This window comes from Equus quagga, chromosome 14 (assembly GCF_021613505.1).
Source record: "Equus quagga isolate Etosha38 chromosome 14, UCLA_HA_Equagga_1.0, whole genome shotgun sequence".
In the NCBI taxonomy this organism is placed as follows: Eukaryota; Metazoa; Chordata; class Mammalia; order Perissodactyla; family Equidae; genus Equus; species Equus quagga.
The window spans coordinates 87604947-87619902 of record NC_060280.1 but is presented as its reverse complement, the minus strand read 5'-3'; the positions used below and the strand labels follow the sequence as shown (position 1 = coordinate 87619902).

At 46.4% G+C, this 14956-nt stretch overlaps 1 long non-coding RNA gene across 1 annotated transcript; it reads left to right on the top strand.

The window, feature by feature from the left end:
* Positions 1-529: 529 nt before the first annotated feature.
* Positions 530-13095, top strand: LOC124252056 (uncharacterized). Its single transcript, XR_006891905.1, has 2 exons — positions 530-590; positions 12674-13095. It is a non-coding gene; the product is annotated as an uncharacterized LOC124252056 (long non-coding RNA).
* Positions 13096-14956: the final 1861 nt, after the last annotated feature.

The following is a 14956-nucleotide window of genomic DNA, read 5'->3' as shown; positions in this document are numbered from 1 at the left end:
AAAACGTACACCTGAGAACTGAATGAACACATCTCATACCTTGTGGTTAGACTGAGAAGAGGCCTTGCGCCCAGCTAGGGACGCGGGTCCCAACTTCCCACCAGGGCTAAGGGCTTGGGAGGCCGTGGGATTTTGTAAACTACGTTCTGAGTGGAGGTGGGGAAGCGCTGGGTGGAAGATCAAAGATCAGAGTGGAGACAGACTAATTATTACATATGGGGGGGGTGATTTTAATTGTGTTTGCAAAGAAGAGTCACAGTTCTCCGAGTGGCCTCGCAGCAACTCATTTCACTGGGAACGTCCCCAGAGAGGACAATTTCCAGCTCTGGGTTGGCTCAGAGAAGTAATCTCCATCCCGCTGCCACTCAGGACCAGGGGCCTTTCAAACTGTCCAATCAGGGTCAGCGCCAGGGAAGGTGGGCGGGGCGACGCTCCACAATCACGTCTGACTTCCTGTCCCTCTACAATTCTTTGTGTCAGGGGTCACCAGACCTTAAAGGCGTCGCGTGGCTCTGCTGCCGACTCTGTAGCGCCGTGACCTGTACCGAGTAGTAGGGAGGACGCCGGGGGACCCAGGAGCCTCAGCAATGGTGAGAGTTCAGCGCCGGGGTGAGGACGCGGGAGGAGGGGCTGGTGGGAAGCGGCGGGGCGGGCCCGGCCTCCCCCGTCCCCTCCGGGGTCTGCGGCCCCGAGTCCGCGGTGTCGCTGCTGGGCTCTCAGGCCTCTCCGGCCGCAGCGTGGGGGCGGGGCCGGCAGCCGGGCCCCAGGAGTCCTGTGGTCCCTGCGCGCGGCGACTTGGGCCGGAGCGTCTCTGGGCCGCTGTGCGCACGCAGCCCCGCGTGTCGCAGAGGGTGCGGGGCCAGCGGGAGGGTTCGCAGGACAGTCGGGCCTCGGTGTCCGGGGTCCGTGCGCGGAGGGGCTGCGGTCTGTGGGGTCCCCAGGGCCTCCTTTCTCCGCAGGGGGGACCTGTTTTCTCCTGAGTTTCCTAAATGTTTGGGGAGCAGCGTCTCAAATCCACGACCCTGTCCCCCGGCTGTTCCAGGACTGACAATAAATCCCTAAATTTCCAGATCCTCCTCACGTTCCCCAACGCCAGCTTCATGTCTCCAAGTCACAGCATCATAACCGACTACAAACAGACCCAACATTTTAATTGTTTATTATTTTTTCATAGTCAATGGGTGGCCCTTTTAAAAGGGTTTATTTCTTGTTTGTGGATGTGTTACCGAACCTGAAGTGAGTTCGCTCACCCGTTGGCAGCAAGCCAATCTCTGACACCGGGTGTGGTGGAAGAAAGTAGGAATTTTATTTTTGCACAGTGCTAAGCAAGGAGAGAGGGCAGCTAATGCTGAAATCCCAAACTCCCTGAAAAGCTAAAAGGAAGGGTTTTTATTTGGGGCTTTAGGTAGGGGAGGTGGACCATATCGCCTTGCTGGTCAGCAGCTTTCCCACCAGCCTGTAGCTCCTTGCAGGGAGGAGATAAATGAATCCAGGTGCTTGTCCTTCGTGGTGTCTGTCTCCATCTAGGATAGTGGATTCTGGAGCCAGGAAGTCAGGGAGTAAGCAGGGAATGAGTGTTTTGGTTTTAACCCCATATATGCTGGGTTCAGTGTAGGGAAACTGATATCAGGGTTGGTATCAGATGTTTTACATGAGAAAAAAGTAGTAAACAGCTACCTAGAAGCGCATTGTGTGAACTCCTTCGGCCTCTCCTCCCAGGCTGTGTCCTGGGCACAGACATTCAATCCTATGTCCTTTGGTTGGAGGTTCCTCTGGGCAAACTTTCCTCGTGATCTGTCCTGTCAGCACTGCCCCTCCCTGGGGTTGTCAGCTTGAAAAGATAGATTCACTTTATTTTAGTGTCTGTTTTTCAATGAATGAAAATTTATTTAATCAATACAGCTTGAAAGAAAATATAAAATGTTTCCAAAGAGGGAAGAAAGAGGTGAATTTCAGAGAAAATAAAACATTCCACTAGTTCATTGTATGACTTAATAACTGTTCTTTTTTCCTCCCCATGCATGTTGCTAATATTCTGAGGTCTGTTCTTTTATTTTGGGGGAGTTCAAATGGATTTCCAGGGCTTAGTCTGGCAGATCTGAAGTGCTCAAGTATGAGTAATAGTTTATACAACAATTTCTTGTCATGGAAATAATCAATCAATATCTTTTCTCCTGGAATGCAGTATATTGCTGTGAGGTTCCTTGTTGAGCCAGCAAAATGCCATACAATTTTCTTCCCTCATTTCCACATAAAGACTGGTGTGAGTGTTTTAGTGCAATTGTTCAAACACTGGATTTATTTCATTTAAGGTATCAATGCTGGTTCAAAAAAACTCCAGTGAGGGCAGACGCCTGAAGACACTGTCACTAAGCTAATGCCCCCTTGGGCTTGCAGAGGGAAGGACTTGAAGCCCATTGTCCTTCCTGGGGGCCTCCCCCTGCAGGTGTCCTACTGCTCACACCCCCATTGAAGGAGCCTTTATCCTGAGAGGAGCTGCAGAGCCCTGGAAAGCTGGGGGTGCACGTGCTCATGGGATGGGAAGTGACACCCTTTCTGAGGTTGTAGCTGTGGTTTCCTTGGGCCTGTTTCTAGACATAATTGGAGTTTTGCATCCACAGAGAGTAATTTGTTTACACGGAGAAAGTCTGTGAGAGTCAGGAGCTCTGTGTCCTGGATTAGGGCCCATTAATCTGGGGTCCATTTGGGTCAGAACCTTAAACTGGATCCAGCTGAGTTTCCTCACTGTGAGAATGGAGCCTGAGAGAGGGAGCATGTGCACTGTTCCCTGGGGAGGGGAGGGTGTGTGGGGCTCCCAGAGCTCCTTCCTGTGGCTGCTCAGGTGCCCTCCCCTCCTTCTCCAGGGACTGACCCCCTCCAGGGCTCTGTCTCCACCAGGAGAGTCAGGAACATGGAACCTTCTGACTGTGGCTTTCCTTCTGTCCTGTGGGAAGCAGGCTGCTCATCTGAGCTGGTTCCAGTGTTTGTTTCTTCCCTTTGGATTCCTTTATTGATGGACTAGTGCAGCCTTTTGGCTCTAGTTTCCCTTAGCACTTGGGCCCTGAGACTGTAAGTAGATGGAGAGAGAGGCTGTGAGGAGAGTAAAAAATTGTGGAACCAAATAGAATTTTTGTTCCATTTAAGCCAGAGAACCTCAAGATGTGAAGTTCTCAGGTAAATATTTCATTTTTAGATCAGTTTTTGTATGTGTATATCCCTAGAGAACAGAGAAATTTAAAAGGCTAAAGCAATTAAATTCCTATGTTAATTGATGTGAAGGAAACTTCTGAAAGCTTATGTCAATCTTTGAAAATCCTACTATATCGAAGCAGCTAAACTCAGACCCCTATTGCCTTATAATATGCTACTTATTCCTGAAAATACCCCAGTGTGAGCTACAGGGGGAGGACAGACTAGGATGCTGCATGTCCTTTTAGGTAGAAAGATTTAAAAATTTTCATTCTGTGGTTTGCACTTTTGTAACTGTTAGTGTTTAAAGGAACTAAATCTACTAGAATGGTTTCCTATGTACAAAAGTTAAAAAAATAAAAGACTGTTAAATAATAAAATATAGTACATATCAGTTTCTCTGTTTTTTAAAAATAATTCTGTAACACAGCAAAGTCTGACTTATGACTCATGGCCAACATATCCTGGTCCCCTCCAGCACTGTTACTCAAGTCACCCCAAGTACACAGTTTTGATGATTTTTTGAGCTTTCTGTTAGTATTTCTTTATATAAAAACAAGCAACTGCAAATTCGTATATTTTAACCCATTTTTGTCCTTTTAATGAACAGTTGGGCTCCACATTTTGGGTGACTGCTCACAGCTTAAGCCTCACCCACCCTCTTCCCCTTGTGCCCCCACCTGGACAAGCAGAGGAGGAAGCCTGGGTGCTGTCTCCTCTAGAGCAGGCAGGAGATTCCCACCACCCCAGCCCCTGCCTGTGTGCAGAGCTCTTGCCCCGGCCCCACCCCCAGGCCCAGTGAAGCCCCAGGCCAGGCTCCATTCCTTGCTTTCTGAGCCCTGTCAGAGCTGCTTGAGAGGCCGGCCCTGCCCTCCCCTCAGACCTCTGTTATGTGAGTCCTAAGCCTTGTCCTACCCTGTGTGTGTGTGTGTGTGTGTGTGTGCGCGTGCGCTTGCGTGCCACCCTGGCATCAGTCCCAACAAAGGAACCACCCCTCTGCGGGTGACCATAACAGTTGGTGCCCTGAGCAGCATGTCCAGACATGACCCCACCCCTGGGTCTGTCTTCTCTTGCTCTGACCTGCTCCCCTGCTCTGCTGCCTGGTGGCGCATGCGCTGTGGGCTGCTGCTCGCTGGCGAGCTGGGCTGTGAGCTGTGCTGCCCCGTGTTGCACTGTTGACTCACAAAGCCTCAGTTTCAGGATCAGCTGAGCAGAGTTGGCAATTTCAAGAATTTATAGGCATTTGGGAGCAGGACTGTGGGATTGGGGTCTCTTTAAAGTGCTCCTGTTTCACGTCTTTGCTGGGATTTATCTGTGTGTTACAGTGAAGCTGTAACAGAGGCTGCATTGGCACCAAGATGCCCCAATGATGGGGGTGGCACAGGGAGACCGGAGCCAGTGCAAGAGGAGGGCCCATCAGTGGTCACTCCTGAAACAGCTGTCATTTAAAAAGAGAAGAGAAGGGGACGGGCAGCCAGTAGATGGCAGGCTGAGTCCACACCCTAATGCCAGAGGGCTCACCTGGTCCCTTCAGTACCTCTGCTGCTGCTGCTCTCCCTGCATCTACTGTGACAAACATCATGACCCTCGGGGTTCTAGGGGACAGCACCCATGGCACTGCTGTGATGCAGCAAAGAGATTAGTTGAAACCTGACTTAAGTCCAGGGACCTTAACCTCACTAAAGCACCCAGTTGTCATCGGGGAGGCTCCCAAGCTTGATGGCACTTTTTGAGGCTCTTGAGAAGCAAAAATATATAAATACCAGGGTAGAGAGGATGCCTTTTCCCCTGAAGTATAACAAATGACAAAAAAAAAAAAAAACCCAAAACAGTGAAGGACAAGACGGAGGGAACAAAAGAAAAAATACTGAAAGAAAGGTCCAATTTGCACCAATTCGAAATCCAAAATATACTAAAAAATTTACATAACAAAACGGATGGAGGTACACAGCTTGGCTTTGGGCCTCTACAAGATCGGTCCTGTATTGCTTTTGCTCGCTGATGTAATGCGCTCATTCAGAAACCTTCAAGCCTAGGTGTCAAATTACAGTCATGCCTGGGATCCCATTAAATTTACAGAAAGTGCCCCTGATGATCTTAGGGGTGTTAATGACTATAATATATAGGACAGATAGGACAAGTATTTCATCTTTAGCTATCAGAACTATGGTCTTGCCTAAATTCTCCATGGTCCAAACACGCATTGTCCTGAAATATCCCATAGTGAGCTGGGAAGCTCTGATCCAATGAGCTAGAATTAGAGTTAAATGTAGTCTTTGCCACTTACAAGATGACTTGACCAATTGGGACCCCAGGGACCTTACCCCGCAAATCAAGTAGTTACTATGTCCCAATGTAAATTACACAGGGCCGGGAAGAACTGAAAACAGTTTGGAAAACCTAGTTAGTGAAGCGTTGAGTATTCCCAGTGTCCTTTTTAACAACTTAATTTGTCTTATTAAACCTGGAAAGAACGACTGACACCTCAGAGTGGTTTACCTCAGCTTGAGGCTGTGGCTGCACCACACAGACCTCTGTCCCCAGTCCCCACAGTGTGGAAATTACTGACCACAGCCAATCAGCAATTGATAAATATCCTGCTCTCACAGGTTTGGCTGAGTCTGTTCTGTCCAGTCCTGTGTCCACAGCCTCTCAGCTGCACTTGGCCTTCCCCTCTGAAGGGACATGATGCCCCTTTACTGGGTTGTCCTCATGGACCTTCCACAGCTGTGCCCTCCCACAGTCACTGCAGGCGGGGTCTGAACTCATCCTGGTTCCTCCAAGAACACAGGGACCATGTTACATTACTGACATCTCCTCTGAGGACATTCAGGACACACAAATATTGAAAAAAGGAGCTCATAAAAAGTGGATGGGACATTGCCACACATTTGTTGTGAGGCCCTGACAACTTTGTTAAATTTCTGGAAATTATTTGTTAGTGTGAGACCTGCTCCTTCTCTGACACCGTGAAGAGATAGCTATTGCTCCCCTCAGCACTCACCACATCCTCTAGGTTCTCTTGGTGTTTGGGAGGCAGTGTATTCCTTGTTTACAAATTTTACTTGAGCCTGTTTGTGCTGTTCCTTGCAAATTTGCACCTTGAATGGGCACCCCTACCACAAAACACCAATGTTTTGGTGTTGTATCTAAACTTACTCACCAAACCCAAGGTCACCTAGATTTTCTCCTATGTTATCTTTTAGGAGTGTTGTGGTTTTACATTTTGTACTAAGACCTATGATTCATTTTAAATTAATTTTTGTGAAAAGTGTAGTCTTTGTCTAGATTCTTTTTTTGGCATGTGGATACCCTGTTATTCTGGCATTATGTGTCGAAAAGTTTGTTTTCCCAGTGAATTGCCATTGGTCCTTAGTCAAAGATGAGCTCACCTCATCTTTGCTTGTGTGGATCTACAGGAAACAATAGACTTCTGTCTATTAACATGTTATCTTTCAAGTTTCCTCTACCCTCTTAGTTCAAGGGTTTGTCTTTGTTATTGGGGATTCTTTGAGATTTTCCCTAGACAATCTCGTGCCACAAGGACAGTTTTATTTCCTGCTTCCCAATCTATGTACCTTTTATTTCCTTTTTGTGTCTAATTGTATTAACTAAGAATTCCAGTACAGGGTTCACTAGGGCTGGTGAGAGGGGACACCCTTGCCTTCCTCCTGATGTTACCGGAAGCATCTAGTTCCCTCAGTGTAGTCCACTAATACTGAGCAAGAGCCCAGTTGATGTAGAGGTGGGTGTGGGCAGAGGGGAAGCATTCTCTATTCTGATGTTTTGGTCTCAATATTTAGTGAGCCTGTGTCCCTGGGCTTGACCTTGTTATACAAAAGGAAAGATATTTGGTCTATGTCATCAGTTCCTAGCAAAAACCTCTTGAGGCCCTTGGAATTCCTTGCATGATAAGGGTGATAGTGTTCTTACATAGCTTCAGGATGAGGGTCAGACACCAGAAACACCAAGCGTGATTAGAGGCCTGGAACTTACAGCCCCAGCTCCCAGCCTCTGTGTGAAGGAAAGGGGCTGGAGACTGAGTCAGTCACCGATGGGCAATGATTGAATAAATTGTGCCCATGTAATGAAACCTCCACTGGAACCCGTACAGACAGAATTCAGAGGGTTTCTGGGCTGGTGACCACATCAGGTGCTGGGAGGGTGGAGTGTCCAGAGAGGACGTGGAATCTCTGCAGCCCCCTCCACCCCCCTCACCCATACCACTGCCCTACTTTGCCCTATGCAACTCTGCCTTTTGTCTATTCCCGAGTTGTATCTTTTATACCAATAATAATGAAGCACTTGGCTGAGGTCTCAAAATCATGTAAGTAAATTATGAAATGTAATCAGGTGTTGAGACAATCTATGAATTTGAAGATTTATGAGTAAAAGTGTTGGCAGCCCAGGCACCCCGTTTTTGGTTGACATCTGAAGAAGGGGCAGCTTGTGGGACTGAACTTTTAACCTGTGGAGTCTGACGTGCACTCTGGGTGGTAAGTGTTAGGATTGAATTGAACTGATGGATGCCTCTTTGCTGATGTAGAGTTGGAGAAGGGGCATTGGAACAGACACCAAATATTTGGTGTCAGGAGGGGGAAAATCCTATCATTCTCACAAGTCCCCCACCTTTGAGAGCAGAAAAGGCTGGAAGAGACGTTCTTGGCTCTTTCTCTCCCCCGGGTCAGTTAGGCTCTGGGAAAATCCCAGCCCTGTGAAATAGACTGCTTTTAGGGCATGCCTTGTTAAAAACATTACATTTGGGGTTTATTGGTAAATGGCTAATTCTTTGTCTCTCTTTCTAATATAGAGACAGTGGTTTACCCTGTGACGTCACTTCTCTGACGGAAGAGTTGTTGATTACAAGTTTCTTGGCTTTTTTATTCTGAGGACTTGAATCTGGCTTCGGAGCTCCGTGTATTACAGACCAGAGACCATGATTCTCTGACTCCTTTTTTTCCAGTTTCATTGAGAAAAAATTGATACACATGACTTTATAAATTTAAGGTGTGAAACATGATGGTTTGATTTATGCATATTGTGAAATGATTACCACAGTACGTCAGCTAACATCCTTCTTCTTGTTTAGATACAAAAAAAAAAGATAGAAGAAAGGAATAATCTCTGTGATGAGAAATCGTAAGATTTACTCTCTTAACAGCTTTTCTATGTATCATACAGGAGTATGATATAGTTAGCTATAGTTGTCATGTTGTACATTATATGCCTAGTACTTATTTATCTTATAACTGGAAGTTTGTCCCTTTTGATCATCTTCCTCCAATTGCCTTCCCCCCACCTCTGGTAACCATAATTCTGATCTCTTTTTCTATGAGTTTGTTTTTGTTTTTGTCTTATAGATTCCACATATAAGTGAGATCATAAAGTATTTGTCTTTCTCTGTCTAACTTATTTCACTTAGTGTAATGCCTTCAAGTTGCATCCATGTTTTCACAAATGGTAGAATTCCTTGTTTTTTATGGCTGAATAATACTCCATCATCTGTGTATATACACCACAACTTCTGTATCCATTCGTCCATTGATGAATGTGTATCTTCTCCATGGCAGGTAGAGGCCTCAGTGAATGAGGATGCCCTCATCGATCATTGTCTTCCCACCATCTACTACATCTTAAACACTGTTGGAGGAACTGCTTGGGTGTGGATGTAAACAATGGACAGCAATACTGAAAGTCTTGCTTTCTTGGAATTAACAGCAATGCTTCCCCATAGAGATAAAGGCAGAGACAGAGTTCATCTTCATTTTAGCTGTGGTTAAATGTTTCACTGCATGTGCTATTTGATCACGATCCAGATACACGATTGTCTGGAACTGGAGACTGCCATTGCTTTGGGCCATGGGTATTTGTGGTATTTATGTTTCTGTTTAAAATCAGTTGAAAGGATTTGAAATTGTCTTGATACAGCATATTGTCTTTCTGCTATTCACACTGAGTGACACTATTTATGCCCATTAAACCTTCAAGTTTCTCTCAGTTTGAGGAAGGGTTCTGGTCATCTGCACAGTTGTGGCCCATCATGGGTTTTCCTAGGAGTAGAGTGACATCTGTGCAAGATCAGTGTGATTTCCTGGTTAAAACATTTTAAAAATCTATGAATGCTTAGAAGATAATGATCCATGCAATAGCTGAGGTGAGCTGTAGACAGACACACAGAATCATTTTGAGTAATATCCTGTGTGGTGGCAGAGGAGGTAAGTTTGACATCCTCAAGTTGGGAAGTTTTCTATGCCGTTTTATAAGAGGAGTAGCTGGGAGCTTTTTTCAATGATGCGCAAAGCCCCCAAAACTCATTTTTACTATTTTCAGGGATCATTTCCATATGTTTACATTTCCAGGAGATGTTATGGAAGACGGGGTAAAACTTGACAGTTTTTTTTCATTAAACAACAACAGAAACCAAACTTGTTCCCCCTTTTTTTGGTCAGTGCTAATTCATGTTCTCCTAGCAGTGGAGAGATTATGAGATTTTCTAATTATTAGTATTTCATTTGATTCCCTGTCCCCATCCTTCCTCCCATGATGCAGATGAAAAAAGTTACGCACGAGGTCTTAACCAAATTCACAGAGCTCGTAAGAGAGGAATCTCTTAGTTTTGAAGGCATAATGGGCAATGCCAAAAATTTTAAACTCACAAGAACACTGCAAAGTTTGTATAATTAGGCCCTTTTACAAAAGTGGCATCAAAATTTCCAAACAGGACCCATAAGACAACATGGTGTTCCATTTATATGACATTCTGGAAAAGACAAAGGTATAGGAAAATAAAACAGATCAGTTCTTAAAGGTGGGAGGGTTCAGTACAATGGGCAGCATGAGAGTGTTCCTTTGGGGTGATGGAGTGTTCTCCATCCTGATGGTGGTGTAAGTATACATTTGTGAAAACTCACAACTACTCTTAAAATAGTATGTGAATATACTAAAATCAATTAATAGAAAACAATACAAATGTGTTCACATGCTAGGAGAATGTGAAACTCTCCTGTACTTTGGTTGCTACGTGTGCAACACTTCCTTCCACCTCCTTGGGTTCCTTCGGAAGGAGTGGAAGGACTGGGAAAGAAGGACATAGGCCACTATGGACTGTTCCTGGTACCCAGTCTGAATTAGAAAACTCCCTCTAGGGCTACACCTGCCCTTGTGTCATTCACATAACTGGTGAGAAAGTGATGGGGCTCCCGGCCTCCATCTTTCAGTTGACACCGGGTTTCCTGGGTCATGTCCTGGGAATGCGGTGGGGTGAAACGTAAAGCTGCGCCTGACACATCTCCACAGTGGGATCCACCAGGGCACATCCTAATCTAATTCTTGGGCATCGACATCATGTCTTCTCAGAGCAGGTCTTAAGGCCGTTTCCAGCTCTTAAGTTTCCCATTTCAGGACTTCCGTGTGGCATATTGCTGGGCAACGTTTTTAATGCCACACCTGTCCCACTCTGGAAATTTTCTGTCGTCTTGACCTTAAAAAACGTAAGATGGGGCCAGCCCTGTGGCTGAGTGGTTAAGTTCGTGTGCTCAGCTGTGGCGGCCAGGGGTTTCACCACTTCGAATCCTGGGCACGGACGTGGCACTGCTCATCAGGCCATGCTGAGACGGCGTCCCACATGCCACAACTAGAAGGACCCACAACTAAAAATACACAACAATGTACCGGGGGCTTTGGGGAGAAAAAGGAAAAATAAAATCTTAAACAAAATGTAACAGCCAGTTATTTTAGAAGTCAAATGAGTTTATTCAGGAATAGCAGAGGAAGTACAAGTTAGTATATGCAAATAATGGCGAACTGTAGGCAAATATGGAGAACAGAACAGATGGGCTTGCTTTTAAAGAGGAAAGAAGCATGCTGGGAGGGGCTCCTTGGAACAAAAGGCCATTGAAGGAGGAGGAGAGTTCAGGGTACTGACAGTGGCTGACTGTGGTGGTTTCTCATTGGCTGGGCTATTGCTGGGCAAGGAGAAATTCTTCCTCCCTCTTGCTGGAGACTGTGAAGTAAGCTGCTTCCTGTTGGGGAATGGGACGGACACTTCTTGTTTGTGGTCTGCAGGTTATGGGGAGTGGTAGTGCATGAGAGCTCCCCTTCAGGGCTTCCTGACGTCATTTTACATGAGATTTCCTGTATTTGTTTTCACATTTGAAGCCCCAGGTACCTGCGAGGTGAGGCAGTGGCAGAACCTTGAGCCCATGTCATGAGGCACAGGCCCCTGGAAAACAATACTCCCCACTGTCACATACACATCACCTCTGCACCAACAAGCACAGTTTCACAATAGTCTCAATACCACCAATAATGTCACAAAGAGATGCCCTGCCTTGTCCAAGCTCTGGGAGTCCCTCAGGTGCCCAGCTGTACCTAAATCATTGTCCCTGAGATCTCTGGCACATTCCACCCTGTGGTTTCAGTGGCTCATGCACTGACCACGCCAGCTCCCTCACCTCAGAACCCGACTCCAGAGTGAGTTTGGAGCCCACCCACCAAGGCCAGTGCTTACTTTTTCTATATCAGGACTCACCCAGCAGACTTTCAGCTGTAAGACCTGTGGTAAATGGTGATCTCAGCACACCATCTGCAGTTGTGGGGTCCCATCCCTAATCATCGCTCCCAGGATGCGGCAGGCCCCATGCCAAAGGAAGTGGCAGAAAATGGCAGGGAATTCCTCCTTTCCTGACACGCACAGGCACAGGTGATGCCGCCCCCACTCTGGGAGAGGCTCTGCCCACTGTTTCTTGAAGGGAAGAGGGAGAAATGAGGTAGGCCACGTCCCAACCTGATCTTGCAACAACTTCCAGTGCTTTCCTGAGTCTCCAAGGTGATGTCTCCATGGCTGGGAGAGCTGGGATGAGAGGTCTCAAAGCCTCTACCCCCCCATCAGTAAATGTTCCAAGGCATGGAAGTGATTAAGACCTCAGTGAGGATGGGCAGTGTTGTGCTAGGTCTGCATGCAGGTGAGACCTCAGGGGGTGATGGATCCCAGACCACAGAGACCACAGTTGAGGACTTGATGGTTGGGTGAGGACGCACAGAGCTTTGTCTGCACTGAGCTTCCAATTGGAGAGCAAAGCGAGGAAGGGGCACGTGGTGAGGGGTGCGTTTCTGGAAGGGATAACAGCAGCGTGAGGGGCTGGGACACGGTGATCACTGCAGCCATCGTGGGCCCTGACTCTCCCTCCTCAGGGCCTGGGCTGCGTGTCTCTGGGCCATTATCTCTGAGGGTCTGTGACTTTGTGTGTCTGTGTGTGGGTGTGTGCACATGTGTGTCCAATGAGAAAGCCTGTGTGATTTTGTCTGTCTGTCTGGGGGCCTGTGTGTGGATGTCCTTAAAATCTGGAATGCTGTTATATCATTTGGTGCCTAACTGTCCTGCTAGCACCTCCCTCACCATGTTGAATTGAACTGACGTGAGCAGACACATCCTTGTCTTCTTTCTGATTGTGTTAATCACATCTTTTATTTTCTGTCTCTTCAGGTGTTTTGACATCTTGGGGGGCACCTCATTCCACGTTGGCGGTGGACAGCTTGTCTGGAGCAGGCCTCTCATGTGCATCCCGCCTGATCCAGTGCCCTGTCCCTACAGACCTCCTTATCTGCCTCTCACACGCCAGACAGTATCCCCCGCCCTAAACCCACCCAGGGCCAGGAACCAGATGACTGAGGACCATCCCTAGGCCCCAGAGGCTGCTGGGATTGTTCAAAGCAGCCAGTCCTGAGCTGCTCACTCTGCCCTGACTCACATTTCCTGTGGGACCCAAATGAAGGCCGTGGCCTGGGTTTGTGTCCCATTCCTGATTCTGCCTCCTGAGCAACCCTGATGCAGCCCCTATGACCCTGTCTGGCATGGTGTGCCCCCTTGTCTTGGGAAATGTAAGTAAAAAACTTCTTTCAGTGATACTGGCCTGTCTATGTTGTCACTTAGTCAACTCTGTAAATTAAAATCTTGAGGGTACAAAGCAGACAGTGATCCTAAAGAGAAAGTGTTCAGTGAAGATGGTGGAGCCACCGTGGGAGGACGGAGTGAGGTCTGTGGGAATGTGAGTCCACAGCAGAGCTGATGTTTCCCAGGGAGCCTGCAGCAGGGGACATGGGGGCTGAGCGAGGAGATGCTCACCTTTGGTCCCCTCACTGAGCTCACAATAGAAAAGCAAAGTGACAAAGGGACAATTCATGATGAGGGAGCTTCTGGATGCCTTTGTAGCAGTGAGAGGGGCTGGAACTCCAGCATTTTGGGCCCTGACCCTGCCATCCAGTCTCCCATTTTGTGTTTTTTGTAGCGTGTCCTGTTTGTCCTGTGTGGTGTGAGGAAGGGTGAAATCCCTTCCCCATCTGGAGGAGCTGAGACCCCCTCTTTGGGGATTGGTTTGGGAGCCAGGAGACACCCCTCTACCAGGTGGCATGGGAGTGAGAACAACACACCTTGTGAAGATCCGGGCCTGTGATGAGGTTTGTGTAAGGCTTCCATGTGAGTGTGTGTGTCTGTTTGTTTCTCTCTGAGCCCCAGTATGCAAAAAGTATTGCCATGACTGGCCTTCAGGTAGGTGCTTTGGTGAACAAAGCAGAAGAAATATCCCACTTTGATTTAAGATGACATTTTAGGAAAGAAGATACATTAGTAAAATTATACCATATATCTGATGATTGGCCCTAAAGAGTAAAGAAATGTGGGGGGTAGTGGGGAGGGCCTGCGCCTGTGTGTCTATGGGAACATCTGTGTCTCTGACCATTAACTGTGAGGGTTTGTGAGTTTGTGTGTCTGTGTCTGCGTGTGTCCTATATGTGCCATGACAAAGTCTGTGTGATTTTGCATGTCTGTCTATGGAGCTATATGTGTGTGTCCTTTGAATTCTGGAGTGGTTGGTTTTCCCATGTTCTTGCCTAACTGCCCTGGTAGCTCCTTTCTCACCACGGTGGGTGGAGCTGGTGAGAGCAGACATCTGTGTCTTCTCTCTGATCTGAGAGAGAAAGCCCGCAGTCCTTCACCATCAAGAGTGACGTCAGCTGTGGGTTCTTCACTGATGCTTTATTTCAGGGTGAGGGAGTTGACTGAGGGAGGTTCTCCTAGTTTCCTGAGTGTTTTCCTTGTGAAGGGCTGTTGAACTTGGTCTAATGCTTGTTTGTATCTGTTGAGATGATCCTGTAGTTTTTGAGGTTGATTCTTTTAATGATTTTCAGATGTAAAACCACCATTTCTTTCCTGTGTTAAATCCCACGTGGTTGTGGTGTTTTAGGTCATTTTATATATTGCTGGATTCAGTGTACTAGTGTTTTGTGGAGGCTTTTTTTAATCTATATTGAAAAGAGGTGTTTGATTACTGTATTATAATGTAGTTTATAAAATAAAATTATCTAATGCTGCATATAGTATCTGTGTGTATATATATTAAGAGAGAATGTAGAATACAGTATATATACATATTTATATATAGTATATTTTAGTATATTACCTATATAGTATAAGTAGCATATATATATATAGTATAAGTAGCAAATAAATCTCAGGCTGAGTTTTTGAAGCTTGATATTCATGGTAAATATTTCATGATAAAAAAATTTGTAGGAACCATATTTTATTTTTCATAGTGTTTAATAACACAAATTTAACTGAGTAAATTTTAAAGATCTAATTTGTTTTATTGACCAACTCATCAACTGGGCAACATCACATCCACTAGAGAGGAGCTCCAAAGGGCTGTGGAAAGGGAAATGTTTGAAAGGCAGGTCAAGGAAGTCATAAATAGAAAAAATTATTATTTTA